Raw genomic sequence first — 17,250 nt, 5'->3', positions numbered from 1 at the left:
CTCCAAAATCCACACAAGCGCCTAGAAACAGAGCAGTCCTCGCCGTCTGCACGAACAGCACAATTCCTCAGCGAAGGTTCAGCAAGGGAAGGCAAGCACTGCGACCGGCTCCCGCGAAGCGGGGGCCGCGAGGAGTGGGGGCGGGAAGAGGCACCAGGTGCGCGCGATGATCAAGCGCTAGCACCTCTGGGCCTCGCAGTCCCGCTCCCGCTGGTTTAGTTGAACACCTCTCTCCCTCAGCAACCACCGAGATTCTGAAGTAGAGCACACGGGCTCCAAGATCCACACAAGCGCCTAGAAACAGAGCAGTCCTCGCCGTCTGCACGAACAGCACAATTCCTCAGCGAAGGTTCAGCAAGGGAAGGCAAGCACTGCGAGCGGCCCCCGCAAAGCGGGGGCCGCGAGGAGTAATAAAGCTTTCAGGGAGGAGGGGACGGGAAGAGGCACCAGGTGCGCGCGATGATCAAGCGATAGCACCTCTGGGCCTCGCAGTCGCGCTCCCACTGGTTTAGTTGAACACCTCTCTCCCTCAGCAACCACGGAGATTCTGAAGTAGAGCACACAGGCTCCAAAATCCACACAAGCGCCTAGAAACAGAGCAGTCCTCGCCGTCTGCACGAACAGCACAATTCCTCAGCGAAGGTTCAGCAAGGGAAGGCAAGCACTGCTATCACTCCACGAATACCTAAGCACTTATAAATTCAGCACGTACTTTCTTTGCAACACTGAAATTACTCCAGTTATAAGGCATATACTTAAGGAATGGTGTAGTCACTAACACAAGTGCAGGTACATTATGTTGTACACTATGCATACCACACCTCTAACCAGCAGCAAACTATTGATACGCTCTTCTAAATACCCAGTTAGTACCTATGCAGTGTAGGAATCCTCCTGTCTGTCCCATGCATTTCTCCAATCACCCATCCAGCACTATCTACTTATCCTATTACTCCACCAATACCTAAGCACTTATAAATTCACTATACACTCTGTTTGTAATACTGTAATTATTCTAGTTACTAGTCATAAACTTATGGAATGGCCTAGCTACTAACACAAGTACAGTTATAATATTTTGTGCACTATCCAAGCAGACCTCTAACTAGCTACATACTATTGAGATTAAGCATGGGCGGATTTTGCGGATTGGCAATCCGCGAACTTGCGTATTTACGGATTCGCAATCCGCGAAGATCCGCGAACTCTAGCGGATTTGCGGATTTTTCCGTTTTTTGTGTTGGCGCGTGTTCGCGCCAATTTTGGGACAAGTTCGCAATTGCGAACTTACTTTTCGGCTTGCAACGGCCGCGACTATGTTGTTTCTACGTCTGGTTTATCATCACAGGTTCACAGCACCCTCTGTTTCACCACTGCCACCCTCTGGGACACCCATGCCACCCTCTAGTACATCCTCACAGGCACCTATTAGGTTTATTTATTACTGTAGATTATGGTGGTTGAAAAAAGCTAGCACACCTGCCCTTCTTCAACTGCCATCAATTAATTTGTGTTTCATTAATGTGTCAGTAATTTTGAAAGTTCCAGTCTGGCTGGCACCTGCTTCCTTCCTTATCTGTAATTTGCTTTTTGTTGCAGTGAAATTTTTTTTTTACAGGACCTTTATGGTGCTATTCTATGAGCCTGCTGTTTGGGTCATAGCAGGGTCATAGAATTGTTGCAAACTCTGGAGGGGCCCATCAGGAAGCACTACCTTGAATGTTACTAATGTTAAGTTTGAACTTTTGCACCTGCTCATTGCTTTCATTTTAGCTAAAATCGTTTTTTTTGCAATTTCGCGCGTTATTTGGGGCGCGAATCCGTGCGAGATCGATTTCGGAAGCCGCGAATACGTGCGAATACAAAATTGTTTTTGTTGCGACGTGTATATTCGCGTGATCTTGCGCGTGTTCGCGAGGCGCTTCTAGCTATTCGTTTGCCAAGTTACCCTATCGGTCGTACACGGGCGCGGCCATCTTGTTGGCGTGACGTAATTCCGTTTCCGCCCGCTATGTGTAATCTCGCAAAGTGTGCTGCTCGCGAGTACAAGTTCGCGCGTACTCGCAAGGAAAATCTCGCGCGAACTTACCCACGCGGTCGTGAACGGGCGCGGCCATCTTGTTTCTCATTCATTGCTATGGTTCTGGGCATGCTTTCTCTATCCTCTCTCAATCTCTGCCATCCTTTGCTTGTTTGAAGTTTTTTTGATCTAATTTTACTTATTATCTAACCCTCTATTTTTCTAGCTCTATATTTTTGTGTTTTCTGCAGCTTTTAGTTACTTTTAAACTACTTTTTTAAACTCTTTTCTTTTCTTCTTCACTATTCTATTTCTTCTTTATCATTTAAGTTTATTTCTGCCCAGACCATGGTAAAGGGAGCCGGGAAGCACCCTGAGAAGGGGAAGGGTCCCGCACCCCGTGCCCGGCTCCCGTGCGGGCGTTTAAGGGGGGAGCAAGTGGTCCCGAGGGAGATCTTCAGCGCGGAGGAAGTGGCGGCACTGATCTTCCATGTCCAGCGCCGCCTCCCCAAGACGATCCTGGGAGGCGGCAAGATCGCGACCGGCTATGGCATCCGGGAGCGCCGCCAGCGGTGGGAGAAGGTGTGCCGGGCCATGTACAAGATCTCTGGGGTCCGGCGCACATATAACCAGGCCACCCACCGCTGGACCGATGTCATGGACCGGGAGCGGGACTTGCTGGACGCGCTCGGCGTAGAGGTCCCCGGGCTTGGTGAGTAGTAGTAGTAGTCCATTTACTACTCTGTTTTATCCTGCTCTGTTATTTGCAAATCTTTGTTCTTTACCAAGAGCAATAATGCTGCCGATTACATTGAGGTAAATTATATTTCAAAATCTTCTATGCATTTCATTTTCAGGTGCACTGCTCTCCTTCTCAGTAGCCTTGCTTGCTACTATGCTTCTTTGTTTTGTATGTTGTGTTCAGAAGCATTTCATTGGCCTGAGAAATTATGTATCAGTGTACTGTAAAGAAAAGAACTGCGTAATGCTAGACAGTAAGGGTCATATTTTCAATTACCGGCGCATCCCTGCAAAGTAGCAGGGATGCGGCAGTAATTGTGTGCCATGCCACCACCACCCATTGGCCCAAAACGTCACAGAAGCCTTACGCATCTGTGCCGTAAAGGCAGCGCATTGCTGGAGTTGCGTGCCAACGATGGCGCAGCTCCAGCAATGCTCTGGGGTACCCTATCTCCCCAATGCTGCATCAAGCCGTACGTCGGCTTCAAGCGCGCAGGGTTTGAGTCATGCATCATTGTCATAAAAATGACTGATTGACATCTTGTAGATTTCCCTCAGCCACTTTTAGGATTCGTTCCTGCGCAGGTACGCCCTCCCTTGCGCCGGAACGCCCCCTGATGGCGCAGGGCTTTACAACGTGATGCATCGCCCATATGCCCATATGTGTTTTTTTTTTTAATATATACGCCGCACCAACACCATGGCGAGTCTTTTGTTCTGCCGCTGTGTCAGAAAAGGCACGCAACAATGGAGGAAAATCAGCCGCAACTTCCGCAAGGGACTTATAAATCAGCCCCAACAGACTGAAGTCCAGTGTCCTTCCTTTAGACAGTCACATGGCTATCAGAAGAAATAGTGGCGGTGGTGGCGGGTGGATTGATAGTTTGAGTATTCACTGATCTGCAAGCAGGATGGACTTTGTCTGTCACGTGTTGCGCACTACTGCCTGCAGTGCCAGGCCTAGGCAAACCTCTTTAGTAGTCTGTTTATTGAGTTACATAGGAACTTTCTAAGTCAACGTTCCGCAAATCAGGCAATACGAATAACGTAGTATACCACATGAGATAGATCCCGTGGAATAGTTGTCTATCTATTTGCTATTTTTCCAAAATATGTTGTTATTGTTCTTTTGAAATGTTTGATTTGGTTGAAAAATCTCATCCATGTTTTATGGTTTTTCTTTCTTTCATGTTGTACATCAGCTCCCCCCAAGGGCAAGAGGACACAGGAGGAGGGTGCTGAGGATGCAGGCCAGGATCGGGCAGGCGAGGGCTCCTTTGCTGGCCCCAGTAAGTTTACATTTTACTAAACAGTACCTATTTTTTCCTAGCGTTCCTCATTCGATTTTTTCTAAATCGTCTTTGATCTTCTTGTAGACTGGATATAAATTCTTATCCTGCCTCGAATATGACTCCCTGTGGTATTACTAGACTATTCTTATTAGTCTGTCTGTGTAGCTAACTAAGATTGGACATTTGGCAATTCCATTGGACTCCCATTATATTCAGCAATACCTCTATGCACTGTCTCCTTACTGACTAGATAGTGTGGCAGAGTCATTCAGCTCCCGAAGTCACCGATTATAGATCCCCAATGATCTCTAGATTATCGTACGCAGGACAAGAGAGTAGTACGGAGTCACAGCACAGTCAAGAAGTGTCAGAGGCACTCATGCTTGCAAAAATTCCAAAACCTTTAGCTCATCCACTCTAGTCTAGAGGAACAAAAACCACAGAGTCTATTTAAGTGTAAAAGCTTTATTAAAAGTAAACACATTTATTGAAATCTACTTTGTCATAAAACTATTTAACTGTAAACGGAAAAGTGGTTAGTGCTGACGATTAATTGGACACATTTCTTGTGGTCGAGCCGAACTCTCACCTACTTTGAACTTGATCCTGGTCGTGTTCTTAGGACTCAGGAGTCAAGCTTCTGTCTGTTAGGAGAAAAAGTGGTGCGTGTTAAAAATCAAAAGCAAGCATTCATCAGTTGTGCATAAAAGTGCAGCAAGACAACAGCCTTCCCTGGAAAATGGGACATTTTTACTATGGAGTAGACAGTCACAAATTATTACATTGTATTCTGTTTTTTTAACATTTCTCCTAGACCAAATATTATATAGTAGTGAGTGGTGTATTCTAACTTTCTTAAATGTACTTTGTAGGTGTAACATCTGGTGACGGGGCCAGCGCGGAGGTGGCTGATGTGTTGGACTTGGACTCGGAGGCCTCTGGGGAGGATGCGGCGGTAGAAGAGCTGGTGGCCGTTCCTGTGGGGGATCAAACGGTGGTGGCGGAAACAGGTAAGCTATATATTCCTTACTTATTGAGATTGAAGACTGCATAGTGTGCTTTCTGCACGGGTGTATTACAATTACAAATCAACCAGGTAGTAGCCTCCTCGAAATGTACTTCGACTTAGCTGTGAAGTTTTTGGTGAGAAGAATCCCAATAAGTTCTTAGACGAACGTGATGGATGGGATGAACGAAAAGCGAAAGAAGGGTGTAAGTAAGTGGGACGCGAACTTGTATGATGGCTGGCAAAGAAGAACGATGTGTTTGCTTGGACCCAGAGGTGGCTGGGAAGGAAAGAATATGGTATGGTGCATGGCTGGGTCAATGATGAAGCAAGGATGGGTGGAAGGACATCAGCCTGGGTGGGTGAAACAGAAACTGTATGTGTGCGTATACTTTGAATGAATGGATGCCTGGAGCATGGTATTCTCTGACTCTTACATAGCAAATGTGTATCTAGAGAGAGTAGATGGTCGCCAGGTGAAGTAAGTGTTACCTTGAAGAGCATGTACCACCGCACCCGCACGTCCGTCCCAGTGCAGGGAAGGCAAGGAAAAGAAATTGTAAATGTGTCCAATACTACCATGAATAGTAGCAGTACTTTGTATTGCGTTTGCATTCACAGCATATATCTGGTTATTACGGTGGACACTCCGTACCTCTCTTAATAACTTTAGTTTACTTGTAGTACGTCATTCATGTGTGGGTGTATCACTGTGTTCACTCAATATTAAGCAAAGCACCTAAAGTCATCTCATCTGTCATTAAATACGTCCCATGTGAAGTGATAGATAATCAAATTAGTTAGCTTCTTCAGTTTCCTTTTCTAGTACTCATTTGCACTGTAGGGTGAAAGGTAAATTAATTAAGCAGTAGCCCTTGTAACAGAGTATTCTCAGTGCCACCCGTAATAGAAAAGTAATAGCTTCACCACCTGCATGTACTGGACCGGTACAGTAACGCAAGTCTGTCTCCATCATCATGGTGTGCAACTTTTTTTCTCGGGTGCAACTTCACTGTGCTGTGTCCATGTCATTCTGCCGGCTTGCATAAGATAACGTACCCATTTCCCTAAACAAGAGAGAAGAAGAAGAATAAGACTGGTGTACTGTCATAGTCGACTGTAATGGAAGTCCATAGTGGTCGTAGAATTAGTTCATTAAACTACCACTACTGTTAGAGCAAGGATGCAGAAGTGGGAGGTTACATAGATACTGTCCTCAATAGTTATGTACTGTGCTTTCAATTTGCTACTTGTACTCTGTGACCCAACTTTCGGCTCAATCACTTTGTGTTATTAATAAGGAGCATTGGTTACAGACTATGTCTTTCTTTCTTCATATAGTTGCTCCTTCTTCCAAATCAACAACAAGGAGGGAGCAGGCTAGATTGGCCCGGCAACGGAGGCTGGAGGCCACAGTCGCCGAGTATCGGCGGCTGGTGGCCCTGGAGGAGGAGGAGGACACGCAGTCGAGCGGGGCAACATCTTCGACTGTGACCACTGCATCCTCCTCCGTGACTAAACCAGCGGGACCGAGCCGGGCTAAGAAAGCCGACCGCCACCGCCAAGCACCCGAAATACCAGCTGCCCCCCACAGGAGCTGCAAGGAACGCCAACACCGCCTACGAGTCCGCATGTCCAACCTGGAGCAGGAGGTCCTGAGGTATAAGACCTTGGTTAAGGGCCTCCGCTCCGAGCTTGCCACCCTCCGCAAGGAGTATGATGCCCATGCCGCATCATGCACCAGCACCAGCACCCTCCAGTAGTGGAGTGTCCCTTGCCCTTTTTTTATAGACTTTTGGGGGGTGGGATTTGGGAGTTGGGATCGTTTTGGGACGTTTCAGAGACAATCGTTGGGGTTAGGGTGGGTGAGGGAGATTATTTTGTTAGGGATAAATAAATATATTTTTCAACTACTTTATCTGACCATACCTGTTTTTTACTGCTTTTCAGTCTGGTGGGTGGGGGGTGGGGGTGTAACAGTAACTTTGTTTTCCTGAACAGTCGTAGGACTTTAGTAGTACAACCGTCAATCTCTTGTCTACTCCGAAATAATACTCCATTATACTACCTCCCACCAAACGCTTATCTTACCTGTAATTTGTGTTAGAAATTAGGGCTAGGCCCAGGGCTGGCTCCAGGTGAAATGGGGATTAACGTTGTCATTCCTGGGCGGGTGACATTTCCTCATTGCGGTGTTACTAGTGGTGTGACACAGTGGCAGTTGCATGCCTATGGAAAAAAAGAAAACGAAACCTTGTTTGTACTCCTTACTGTAGCATTACAACGGTTACGGTACGATCGAGAAAATAGCAGGTGACAGTACACTAGAACAGTGCCATAATGTAGCCTAACAAATGGTAAAGTATTGCAAGTATAACTAGTACTTGCGTTGAATTTATTTGACATTGGCTACTACTACTAGAAGATATAGTACTGAAGCTGAGTAAGTCTAGAAGATATCCTCGTATTCCTTCACCAGCCTGTTGCTGCTATCACCTTATCCTCCCCAGCAAGTGTGTGGAATTATTGATGTCATTTTAGTCAGACATCAAGCAAAACAACACAGCCCGGGGGAAGAGGGTTAGGGTTTGTAAAATGGATGGGAATGGGGGTTTCTTTTTGGGTAGGTTTTGTTGAGAGAAGAAAAAAAAAGCAGAGCATGGACAAACAATAATTGAAGATACAGAGTTTACAGACAATCTTTGGTTACAAAGTAAAGGTAAGCACATGCAGTCACACTCATAGAATAAAAGACAACAATGGATACTGTATCTGTATTGCGTATGTTGTTGGAGTTGTCCTGTTGAAATTGGTAAGTAAGTTGCATGCAGCAAACAATTCCTCTTATTGGCGGCACTCCTCCATTCCAGCTGACGCTTCGTCCATCAATGTGGTGGTGACCACTGACAGAAGAGACACCCTGTCCACTGCCTGCCTGGCGGATGTTGACTGAAACCCGGCCTGTAATTATTGAACGGAAAACAGGAAGTGCTATTACAATACCACTGATAAATAAATAAAAGGTATGTACGCTGTGTGGTTCAAAAAGTCACACTTTGATTTCCCTAATAGACAGTACAATATTTTTGAAATTGCGTGCTCTGTCTGAGTCACCTTTTTAAGGATCAATAAGTATGGCCAAAATATTATAGCGGATCTTTCCCCTCAAGGTGGGTGTACTACTGTGTTTTAGAACAAAATTTGACCTTCCCAGCAATGCTCCCACCAAGACCCTTACTAAAGCCAGTCGCAAAAATGTAGAAGAACCCAATCATATCTCCAAAAACGATGCCTAGCAGAAAAATGGTTACAAAACGTACTTTGAAAGTAACAGTAGACCCAAATACAGACCGTGGATTGTATTCAAACCACTTGCCTGCAAGCAAAAGTATCCATAGCCAGCATCGCTCCAACAGTGCTCTACAACAACAGAACCGCGTTGCAATAGAACCCCCCTAAACACATGCAATCCTGCTGCTAGGGCTAACCCTAACGAACCCTAACTTACAAAAAGTGCAAAAACTGGTGTTTCCTTATGGATTTTGTCCAACAAACTTCTAGCCGGTATTAGACCTTCCCAGGAATGCCCCAGGCAAGACCCGCCAACCCACCCGCAAAAAAACACGCGACACAACACCACCAAACAGCGAAAAAGCTAAATCTCATACTTACAATGTCTCTCGGCCTTCGGTCCAAACGCGGCGCTGTGCAGCTAGGTCGTCATCATCATCAATCATCATAACTCCTGTTTTCCACCACGGATTTCCTGAAAAGCAAATGCAATCAAGATTAGACTGTCGCAGCAGTGCTTCGACAGAGACCCCGGCCGCAACCCACCCACGAACAGCAGGAAGCCCCCCAAAACGCTACATTGAGCAAGATGTCTGAAGAAATTGCAAAAAAAAGGCTGTTCCTTATGGATTTTGTCCAAAACACTTGTATCCGGTATTAGACCTTCCCAGGAATGCCCCAGGCAAGAGCCGCCGGCGCCAACCCACCCGCAAAAAAACACCCGACAACACCCCCAAACAGCGAAAAAGCTAAATCTCATACTTACAATATCTCTCGGCCTTCGGTCCAAAGTAACGCGCTGTGCAGCTAGGTCATCATCAATCATCATAACTCCTGTTTTCCACCACGGATTTCCTGAAAAGCAAATGCAATCAAGATTAGACTGTCGCAGCAGTGCTTCGACAGAGACCCCGGCCGCAACCCACCCACGAACAGCAGGAAGCCCCCCAAAACGCTACATTGAGCAAGATGTCTGAAGAAATGGCAAAAAAAGGCTGTTCCTTATGGATTTTGTCCAAAACACTTGTATCCGGTATTAGACCTTCCCAGGAATGCCCCAGGCAAGACCCGCCGGCGCCAACCCACCCGCAAAAAAACACCCGACAACACCCCCAAACAGCGAAAAAGCTAAATCTCATACTTACAATATCTCTCGGCCTTCGGTCCAAAGTAACGCGCTGTGCAGCTAGGTCATCATCAATCATCATAACTCCTGTTTTCCACCACGGATTTCCTGAAAAGCAAATGCAATCAAGATTAGACTGTCGCAGCAGTGCTTCGACAGACACCAAAAATTACACACAAACCCCCGGAACCCCGCCAAAGAGCACCTCAAAGGCAAGCAAGTCAGCAAAAACGGCAAGAAATTTCCACCTCATATTTGGTCCAAAACACTTTTGTCCATTATTAGAGCTTCACAGCAATGGGCCCAAAACCGTCAACTCACCCGCAAAGAAGTACAACACCCCCACAAGTGCTGAGTCTTTCTTCATTGTGCGTAATCCAGCACTCTGCTTGGAGGGAAATCGCAGTCTGGAGGAGGAGGATAGAGGAGCATGTTCTTCAGAACTTGTGAACCTGAGGAATGTAGACTGCGGCACCTTCAAATCAATAAGCAAACAAGTGAAGACAGTTCTGATGATGGTCTTGTTTTTGGGATTAGGTGATTAAAGTTTGAATTAAATTAACTGTGCAAAACAAAGAAAGAGAGACACAAAGCACACAGGAATAAAAGTGAATAAGGACGAAAAAGAAAGTTCTTGATTGATTGTCTCATTTTCAGGGCTCGGTGTCAGGGAATAAGAACAAGATTTCGTCATCATACTCTGCGAATTCAGGCTGGATGAGGTCAGTGGCACCGAACAGAGAAAAAATCCCCTCATCTACGTTGCTGTCCTCATCGTCTTCATGTGGCGTGCTTTCTCGCACTTTGTAATCTGGTGGTATGAGGTGCTGATTCATCTTGATCATTGTCAGCCGCTCCACATTTTTGGGCGATAGGCGGCTCCGTTTGGCAGTTACAATGCCACCAGCAGCACTGAAAACACGTTCAGAAGACACACTTGCGAGTGGGCAAGACAAATAGTTTATAGCCAGGTTGTAGAGCTGTGGCCACAATTGTTTTTGGCCATGCCAATACTGCAGTGGCTCCTCATTAAGAAAGACCACTGTTGAGTCATTCAGATAGTCCTGCACCATCGACTCAAGGTCATCAACTGTTCCTCCACTTTGCTTACTTTTTGCTGTGCCTGTGACATTTTTTAGAGAACCATACCCCATCAAACTTAGCCAATCCTCCTCCCCAGCCACTGTTAGTGTTGTCATTGTGTGTGGTGCAGATGATCCAGTTGCCGGTGTCTTTAACGGCTGAGAGGTCACTTGTGCCCCAGCCACAGGTGCAGAAGTGGATTCTTGTGACTGCGGATGGCCTGCTGATGCTGATGCTGATGTACTGGCTTCTCCTTCAATAACCTGCCGTTCTTTTTCAAACCTCTTGGCTGACCAGGCTAACCAATGTTTGTACTTTTGAACATCTGCATCAGCGAAAGGAAAGAATGCGTTGTCTGCCAGCGCCTTTTTGTAGCGTGGATCCAGAATAGTAGCACAAATGTAATGCTGATCTGAGTTGATGTTTTTAAGACGTTCATCACCACGTAGGCGATGTAATAATTTCTCAGACAAAATGAAATGGTTTTTTTTTTTTTCATCTTTTTCAAACTCAGAAGAAACCGCCATCAGTTGGTGCTCCAGTATGCACAACAATGGGATAGCTTTTCCCAAATTACAGTCCTCCTGGCTGACTGCACGCGTGAAGAACTCAAAAGGACGAAGCATGTCTGTCAGGCTTTTAACTATGGCCCATTGCGCCTTACTCATCCGCAGGTCCTCCTTCTGAGATGTAGCCTCTGTCAAGAAATAGTGATCGAGTACCGTATACTGCTCATGCAGACGCTCAAGCATGTAGAAGGTTGAGTTCCAACGTGTTGCCACCTCCTGGATGAGTGCTTTCACTGGCATTCCACGTTGAAGTAGCAGTCTCCGCAGATGCTTCCGGGCCTTAAAAGAATGGCTGAAATGGTTGCACATTTTGCGGCAGGTGGCCATTACCTCGAACGCTGGACTCTCTTTATCACTCAAGAATTTTTGAACTACCAGGTTGATACAGTGCGCCAAACACGGCACTCTAACATGGTGACCCTGTGACATGGCCTTAACTACATTGGCGCCATTATCCGTGGAAACATAACCAATCTTGCGTTTTAGGGGGGATAGCATTGACAACACCTTTTTGTCAAACTCTTCCAAAAGGTTTTCTGCTGTGTGACTTTTCTCCAAGGCAAACATGGCTAGTGTTGCATGTTTCCGAGCAGCTTTGAAAACTTGGTCCGGGTCAACACCTGCGTTTAGCTTTGCTATAACACCTGAAAAAGAGACCCAGTGTGCAGTGATGCACATGTAATCATCGCCTGGGCCACTGGTCCACATGTCTGTTGTCAGATGTATTGTGTGAACAGCACTCTTCTGCAAAGCTGCCCCAATCGCCTGCAGCACATCTTCATGTAGTGCTGGAACCGCAACTCTGGCAAAATAGAACCGGCTCGGAACCTTCCATTTAGGGCAGAGCGTTGCAACTAATTCAAGAAAACCTACCGCTTCTACAAAAGAAAAAGGTAGAAGGTCCACAGCTAGCATTTTAGCCAGCTTAGTGTTATACAGACGCGTCAGTGGGTGGTTGCGTTCATATGGCACGTCTGAAGTAAGCATTGTTCTAATGTTGGCCTGGACCAAGCATTTACGGGCTGATAATGACTTCGTTGACCCAATTTTGCTCGCTGGTGAACTTTTGTGCGTTGGTGTCTCACTCGCTCCAACACTCTTAGTGTGCCTCACATTGGGTGTGCTGCTGAGAGGGGTACTGGGTGTAAGGGAAGTGTTTGACACGTCTTCTTCCTGCTCGTCAACATCAGATGAAACATCAACGTTTCCTTGATTTTGGCCTTTCTTGATCGCAGCTAGGTGCGCAAACCATTGGACAGCGTGCTTTCTGTCAAGATGACCACTCTGGCCGCCGGTACCATAGTTGCTACCTGGCTTACCACGACTAACTGCAAGCTTACAAAGGGTACAAATGGCAAACCTTGGATTTTTGGGACAAACAGTAAAGAAGTCCCAAACTGGGGACTTGAAGTGTCTGTGGGACCTGGAGGAGGCGGCGATACTGGTGGTGGTGGTGGTCATGAAGCTAATGCCAGATGAAGTGGAGGATCTGGATTGGCCAACTTTTGTACGTTTTCCACTTTCACCGCCACTAATTAAGGTCGAGGTTGACGCAGGTCTCTTCTTGCCAGAAAGAAATATGGAAGCGGGACGAGTTGGTGTACTACTTAACTCCAATGATTGTGGTGTTTCCACTGCCTCCTCATCGACAACATCATCATCATCATCATCACGCGCAGCAGCTCTTCGGGCTAGGGTCAAAATGTCTGTTTGCTGCATGCCCGCTGGGGCTGCAGTGACCTTTATGATGACTGGGTCGTCGTTGGCAGAGTCTTCATCAGCAGCAGTATCCGCCACTTCTTGTTGAGCCTCATCACACTCCATAAGTCTGAGACTTTGGACGAGCTTCCTTTTACGCTTAAGTACCTTTGTTGGATCATGGTGTGCCTCACTCTCAGACGGCTGTGGTGCTGGTTCCCAAGTTTGATCCGTATCATCAGAAGGAGGTGTGCTTGAAGAGGATGTAGACACCACCCTTGATCTCTTCCTTGCTAGGGTTGTGGAAGACAATGAAGGATCATCAGGAGGAGTGGCTTCCTCAAATGATACCTCGCCTTGATTGTCGATTTCCTGATGTGCCCCTACTTCGGGAGGAACAACTATTGTGGGCACTTGTTGTGACCCTCCATGCACCTCTGCATGCGCATCTCCTTGCGCTGCCTCTCCTTCCACATGTACTTGGGCTTGTACTTGCACATGTGATTGTTGTTGCCGCTGTGGTTGTTCAACACTCGCCAGATGAGCTACAACAACCTGTGTTGATTGAGGGACATTGCTGCTGCTTTCTTGCGATGAGCCAACATCACTGGTCGATGGTGATTGAAGAAGTATACTGGCTGCCTCTGCAGCACTCAAGGGCTTGGACTTAAGTTGGCGTGGTGGTGGTGGTGGCACTGAGCCCAATGGAGCGGGGGTGCTGCTGCCAGCTTGGTCCCCAGCAGATCCCGCTGCAGCTGCTGCAGGCATACTTTTTTTTTTACTCACAAAAAAAGGGGCGGGCGGCACACCAGTGTCCTTGGTAACTTGCTTCTTCTGCTCCTTACTGGCACCTTTCTTGCTAGAGGAGCTACGGGTTACTTTTTTTGGGGCCATCTTCTTCAGAGCAGGTCAGCAGGCAGCAGTTGCACGAGTTGCAGAGGGTTCTGTGTCCAGACGTGACGTCGCGTGACGTTATGCTGCACACACCGCTGCAGGACTTCTTCCTGGCACTGGTGGTTCTATTGAGTCTTCTTGTGCACCTAAAAGCAATGGAAGACAGAGGAACATCAGTTCAGTTATACACCCCAAAAAATCGACAAAACACAGAAAAATGAGCACAATCCCATGCCATCCATGATGTTTACATTGAAGACACCCCACAGAAAGACTAGGGACATGCAAGTATGCAACACTCACTACCCCTGGGCATAAGGGATGAAAAGTAGGCAAAATAAGTGCAGGCCTCAGACACTGCCTCTCCTCAAAATGGCCCCCTTACACCCCAAGCACATGTTGCCTGTACCAGCCAGCACTCAAGATGGCCACCACCACCACCCACATGGCCAGTCCACATCAACAGTACACCCCCAAAAAACAGAAAAACAGCCAGAAATCACCACAATCCAATGCCATCCATGATGTTTACATCAAAGAGAGTGAGACAACACCACAGGCACACTCAGTCCATGCACCACCACCACCCCTGGGCAAGCAAAAGGCCACACCAGCAGCCCCCCAAAAACGACAAAAAACAATAAAATAAGCACAATCCCAGCCCATCCATGGCCTCAATTATGTTTAAATTCAAGAAGACACCCCACAGAAAGACTAGGCCCATGCAACACTCACCACCCCTGGGCAAAGGGCCACACCAGCAGGCCCAAAAAAACGACAAAAAACAATAAAATCTGCACAATCCCAGCCCATCCATGGCCTCAATGGTGTTTAAATTCAAGAAGACACCCCACAGAAAGACTAGGCCCATGCAACACTCACCACCCCTGGGCAAAGGGCCACACCAGCAGGCCCAAAAAAACGACAAAAACCAATAAAATCTGCACATTCCCAGTCCATCCATGACCTCAATGGTGTTTAAATTCAAGAAGACACCCCTCAGAAACACTAGGCCCATGCAACACTCACTACCCCTGGGCATAAGGGATGAAAAGTAGGCAAAATAAGTGCAGGCCTCAGACACTGCCTCTCCTCAAAATGGCCCCCTTACACCCCAAGCACATGTTGCCTGTACCAGCCAGCACTCAAGATGGCCACCACCACCACCCACATGGCCAGTCCACATCAACAGTACACCCCCAAAAAACAGAAAAACTGCCAGAAATCACCACAATCCAATGCCATCCATGATGTTTACATCAAAAAGAGTGAGACAACACCACAGGCACACTCAGTCCATGCACCACCACCACCCCTGGGCAAGCAAAAGGCCACACCAGCAGCCCCCCAAAAACGACAAAAAACAATAAAATAAGCACAATCCCAGCCCATCCATGGCCTCAATTATGTTTAAATTCAAGAAGACACCCCACAGAAAGACTAGGCCCATGCAACACTCACCACCCCTGGGCAAAGGGCCACACCAGCAGGCCCAAAAAAACGACAAAAAACAATAAAATCTGCACAATCCCAGCCCATCCATGGCCTCAATGGTGTTTAAATTCAAGAAGACACCCCACAGAAAGACTAGGCCCATGCAACACTCACCACCCCTGGGCAAAGGGCCACACCAGCAGGCCCAAAAAAACGACAAAAAACAATAAAATCTGCACAATCCCAGCCCATCCATGGCCTCAATGGTGTTTAAATTCAAGAAGACACCCCTCAGAAACACTAGGCCCATGCAACACTCACTACCCCTGGGCATAAGGGATGAAAAGTAGGCAAAATAAGTGCAGGCCTCAGACACTGCCTCTCCTCAAAATGGCCCCCTTACACCCCAAGCACATGTTGCCTGTACCAGCCAGCACTCAAGATGGCCACCACCACCACCCACATGGCCAGACCACATCAACAGTACACCCCCAAAAAACAGAAAAACAGCCAGAAATCACCACAATCCAATGCCATCCATGATGTTTACATCAAAGAGAGTGAGACAACACCACAGGCACACTCAGTCCATGCACCACCACCACCCCTGGGCAAGCAAAAGGCCACACCAGCAGCCCCCCAAAAACGACAAAAAACAATAAAATAAGCACAATCCCAGCCCATCCATGGCCTCAATTATGTTTAAATTCAAGAAGACACCCCACAGAAAGACTAGGCCCATGCAACACTCACCACCCCTGGGCAAAGGGCCACACCAGCAGGCCCAAAAAAACGACAAAAAACAATAAAATCTGCACAATCCCAGCCCATCCATGGCCTCAATGGTGTTTAAATTCAACAAAACAGTTGTATCATGCACCCATAACCAACCCTGGTCCTACTGGATACTGTGGCTACCCACAATATAATTTATTTAATTTTCTGAAAAAGTTCCAAAATTGTACTTGCAGCAACTGTAATGCCCCAAACAAACTTACTTGTGAAAGTTGATTTCTAATCCAAAAGTGATCCAAAGACAGTCAAAAAGGCCTCAAATCCAAATATCCAGCAGCACCCACAAAAAGTAATCCTTCCAGCTCCAGATCCAAATGAAAGTGACCAGGAGATGGACAAAGCACTGGGAGGAGCCTGCTGGACAGGAACAGGAAGTTGGAGACTGTGGGGCACTTCCTTCCTCCCCCCCCCCCCCAAAATGGACTCCTTGCAAAAAAAAAGGCCATGCAAATGTCAACCTGAGGAGTGATTCTGATAAAAATCATAATTTTCTGAAGGTTTATCCTGTTTGCTGGTGATTTTCTTGTGCGAAATTGCAAAATCTCTATTTCGCAAGTGCGAGATTGTTCCTTTCCGCCGCAACTACGTGTTCGCAATTGCGAACTCTCGCGAGGTGTGCTGTGCAAGGTGGCAAGCCGCGAGTACGTATTCGCGGGCGACAAACTCCCGCGGGAACACGCAGCAAGATCTAAAATGGCGCGTCACTCGCAAAGAAAAACAACTCGGCAAACGCTAAAATGACGGAAAGTGAACGCCGTGCACCACGCCGCGCGCCGCAACCAAGCAAAAAATCCGCCGCGAGCGGATTCACGGATTTTCGACAAATTCGCGAGCGTTCGCGGATTGCGGATTTGCCGAAAATCCGAAAAATCCGCGAGCGGAGCGGATTTTACGCCCATGCTTAATTGAGATACACTCTTCTGTATACCCAGTTAGTACTCATGCAGTGTAGGAATCGTCCAGTCTGTCCCATGCATTTCTTTATTCACTTATCTACCACTATCTACTTATCCTATCACTTCACCAATACGTAAGCCCTTATAAATTAAGTGTTCACTCTGTTTGCAGCACTGTCATCATTCCAGTTACAAGTGGTATTCTTATAAAATGACCTAGGCATCAACATAATAACACATAAAATATTCTGTGCATAATCCCAACAAATCTCTAAGCATATACATACTATTGGTCCACTCCATTAAATACTGAATTAGTACCCATGCAGTGTAGGATACCTCCTGTCAGTCTCATGCAATTCTTCAATCACCCATCCAGCACTATGTTCTTATTGTATCAGTCTG

Source organism: Lissotriton helveticus, chromosome 4_1 (assembly GCF_964261635.1).
Source record: "Lissotriton helveticus chromosome 4_1, aLisHel1.1, whole genome shotgun sequence".
NCBI classification, from domain to species: Eukaryota; Metazoa; Chordata; class Amphibia; order Caudata; family Salamandridae; genus Lissotriton; species Lissotriton helveticus.
This window is presented reverse-complemented; position numbering follows the sequence as displayed.